General features: G+C 38.5%; 1 pseudogene; it reads right to left on the bottom strand.

Annotated features, from left to right (window-relative positions):
* Positions 1–2,151: 2,151 nt before the first annotated feature.
* LOC122747217 lies at positions 2,152–2,394 on the bottom strand (annotated as a pseudogene).
* Positions 2,395–4,320: the final 1,926 nt, after the last annotated feature.

Raw genomic sequence — 4,320 nt, 5'->3', positions numbered from 1 at the left:
CAGACGTCAATTTATTCCTTCTACCTCTGAATCCAATGCTCTTTCAACTATACTCTGTTGATCTGAATTAAAATCATTTAATCCACTGAGCCATACAACTTCTAAATTTGAGAGAAACGGATTCTCTCCTCAACCCATATAACTCAAAAAACATTTGTCAAGTTCCTATTATGAACAAGCTACTTTCTCTTGGATACAATGTTTATTAAGATAATTCATTTTCCTTCATCATGACTTTCTCCATCTGACTATGCTTTCAAAATAGGGGTAAGAAAATTGACAGCTAGGGGGAGAGTGCTTTTTATTTTCCCCCTACACCCTTTAATATGAGCCCATTCATGTTAACATGGGAGGACAAGGGGACAGCTGGAATGAGCTATTTGGTAGCTCAAAGGATGGTTTTATTTTTCTTGTCAATGTGATACTAATATGACATGATGATGCAAGTTTGAAACATGAAGGCAGAGCTGACTGACAGAGATGCAAGAAGACTGAAAAGACTGAAGGTAGGTTTTACATAATTTAAGGAATCACATCCAAAGAAGTGGATGAAAGAGTATTTGAAGAAGATTAAAATTGAATTCAAATTTTGTCTCACTAAAATGTCACTACATCAAAACACTTCAACATATGAAGTATGTTTCATTTCCAAACTTGAAGTAAACAAAGAGGAGAGAGGTGGAAAAATAGCTTAAGTCCTATTAGAGGGGAAGAAAGAAGAACTTTGAAGACAATCTAATATCTCTCTGTGTGTCAAGTAATCATCTTCAAATTAAATATTTTTCCCCTTTGAAAAGTTTTAGAGACCATCACTCTACCTTCATCTTCTCATACTTACAACTAGTGGTTATAGAGTAGGCCATAGTTCAATTTTTAGATAATAAATAGAAAAAAGACCATAAGATTTTGAATCAAAAGACCTATATTCAAATTCTAGCTTTGTAACTTTCCTTATATATAAAATAATGAGTTGGATCATATGATCTCTAATGTCCCTTTCAGATAAAAAACCCTAAGAAACCCAAAGGATGTGTGGGCTGGAGAGTGAGAGAGAGAGTGAGAGAGAGAGAGAGAGAGAGAGAGAGAGAGAGAGAGAGAGAGAGAGAGAGACTTCTGATGTCAAATCCAGACTAAAAAAAGATAGTTTTCTTGGCATTGTAATAATTGTATGACATGGAAGAAATTATCCACAGATTAATCTGAGGCACTGACCTTGAATTTTACTCAAGTTTTCATTTGGAAAGGGTCTTCTTCCACCTATTTTTTTCAGCAGGGTTGGATTTTGGAGGCCATGAACAAAGAAATCACCAAAAAGTTCCTCTAACAGGAATCTATAGCAGAGGTCTGTGAACTTGGAACATGGAATTCCATGATGCAAATAACAACTGTCAATAGATTAGGCCCTTTCAAGAATGAGAACAAAGCATCTTGGATTTAGAGGTTAAAAGGACCTTAGTGATCATTCATTCTCCAGTATGGTGAAGTGGAGAAAGTACTGAATTTAGATTCCACAGATATGGAATTAAATTCTGCCTCTGCTACTGACACTGAAGGACAGATTTTTACTGAGATATTCTAATTCCAATAATTCAAAGTCTATCATTCTTTCCATTGTACCTGATGGTCTCCCATATACACATTTATACATGCATACATATATACATGTATATATATACATACACATACACATATACATACACATAAATATAGATAGATAGATAGATAGATAGATAGATAGATAGATAGATAGATAGATAGATAGATAGATAGATAGATAGATAGATGATGGCTAGGTAGATAGATATAGGCTCAGCAACACAGGCATGTGACAGACTAGAATGAGTCTCTTTCTAAGTGGTCCAAGTAAATCTGACTAACCATCAGACTTGATCATCAGTCCTCCCATTCCTTCTCTCCAGTCCATTTAGACCAAAGTGATATCAATCTGATTGATCTTCTGATGCCAATGTTCTAATCAGATGATCTAATCTCTCCTTGGGAAGATCTTGAAGAATGGAGCTCATCATAATTTTTAGACACAAGGGCAAAAACATATAGGTAATGTGTAGGTGAGGTCAGGGAAAGAAGGAATTACTCTTTCCCTGGGGAAGAAAGAAGACATCTATAGGGTCTGGGGAGGCTGGTGCCAACTCAGCAGTTACTGGCTGGGTGTGTGTGCTTCTGGCTGAATTTGCATTTGCATTTTCCACTCAAGAGAATGATGATGCCAACAGCACATAGGATGCCAGCACAAATCAAGCCACCCACACGAAGGCTGTGCTAGTCATAATAGAAGGGGCTGTCCTTATCAGCTGGGTCCTTGGCTTCCAGGGCAGGCAGAACTGCCATAATTAGGAGGATGCCCGCTGTTACCCTTTGCATCTTGGAGTTCAATAGGTTGGACCCTGGATGGCAGGACAGAGTTGGAAAGGTAGAATGCTCAGCTACTACATCTTTGGACTCTTTTAAAAACATCTTCATTCTCTTGTAACTGAGTCTTTTGCCTGACCCACATCTTACCTCTTTGTCTTGTCCTTCAAAATATGTCACCCACAGTTGCTGGCTCATATTTATGAAATGGCCCTGACCTAGGCATTTCTGCTTAGGAAACTACCTTTGTAAATTAATTCCTCTCCCTGCATCTCTGTCACTTCTTTCCTCTTCCCCCTCGAAAAAAAAGCATATACAATAAGGGACCATTGAAGAGTTTTGATCAATTTTATGCATAAGGAAGATTTCTCAATTGGCAGAGTTATAAAAGAATGGCTTGTCATAGAGAGAAAGCAGAAGTAGAGAGACTTATTTGGAGGCTATTGAGATACTCCAGGTGAGTAATAATAAGATCCAATACTATAGTGGTGGGAATGAAAATATAGAGGAAGAGGTTGAATTAAATGGATGTTATAGTCATGAGATTGAATCTTTCTGGTAATAAGATGAAACCTGAAGGTGAGGGAAGAGTCAAAGATAACTCTGGTAACATGAATACAGGACAGCTGAAAACCACAGAAATAATGAAGAAAAAGGGATGGAGAGAGTTAGAGGGGAAATAAGATTGGTTAGGAATGTGCTGCATTTGAGACATCTAGGTGGAGATAAACTGAAAATAATTGGTAATGTGCCACTGGAACTCAGAGAAGTTAGGGGCAGCTAGGTGATACAGTGGATAAAGCACTGGCCCTGGATTCAGGAGGACCTGAGTTCAAATCCAGCCTCTGACATTTGACACTTACTAGCTGTGTAACCCTGGGCAAGTCACTTAACCCTCATTGCCCTGCAAAAGAAAAAAGAAAAATAGAAGTTAGGGTTGGGGATGTAGATTTGGAAGTAATATGCATAAAGGAAAGAGTTGGAAAGTGAAAGGGATTGCCAAAGACAGACTTACTTTGGGGGAATATCCACTTTAAAAGATCAAAAAGAAAATGAGCATCCAGGTGAAAAGACGAAGAGGAAGAGATTACAAACATAGGAAGAGAACCAGCACAGTTTGGTGACCAGAGAGGAGAGAATATCCTATAGAAGAAAGTGATCAACAGTGTGAAAAGATGCAAAGGTCACTGGATTTAGCAATTAAGTCACTGGTGATGCTGTAGACCATAGTTTCAATAGAATGGTTGAGGAAGAAGATTGCTGGTAAAGAGTTGACGAGAGAATGAATAGATGGAAAGATCCAGAAGTTCTTAGACATTTTATGGAATGGCACATGATAATGCACACTCTCTAATGTCATTTCTCCTGAAAAAACCATCTTGATTTCTGATGTTAAATCATTTAATAGTGTCAAGGACATGGGCAGGAAGAACTTTCTTTTTCTGGTCTCCAGGAGAGTCTGCAATACCTAAAAAGGCATTTGCCAGGTTGGGTCTGTGGAGGTTGCTCCCCAGAAAATGTTGACAGGAAGTGTAGCAGGTGACCTGGGGAGTATAGGGCACGGGGAGAGGGGAAAAGGAAGGCTATTCCAGTACAACAGTTGGTCTTGGGCTATCTCCACCAGGATTTGAGTTGATGCAGAGACTGAAGTTTTGCCCACCTACCACTTTTTATATCTCCCTCAGGCTGCTCTGCTGCTCCAGGTAGGCTAGCATAATTTTTCACAATGATGGCAGCTGGTCTGAAGAGTTACTGAAGAAATAAAGGCCTCACATATAAATCGCATTTTTTTAAAAGTTTGTAAGTTATGGAACTGCCCCTTTCCTATATGGGCATTTCATTGGCTGGAAGAAGTAGAAAAAGGACATTTGTATAACAAAAACAACGTCATATGTTTCTCTGAGGACCTGAGAGAAAACTACCCCTCAGATAAATGTTAATGAGAGAAAC

The sequence above is a fragment of the Dromiciops gliroides genome, chromosome 3, assembly GCF_019393635.1.
Source record: "Dromiciops gliroides isolate mDroGli1 chromosome 3, mDroGli1.pri, whole genome shotgun sequence".
NCBI classification, from domain to species: Eukaryota; Metazoa; Chordata; class Mammalia; order Microbiotheria; family Microbiotheriidae; genus Dromiciops; species Dromiciops gliroides.
Note: the sequence above shows the minus strand (reverse complement) of the source record. Positions and strands in the feature narration are given on the sequence as shown.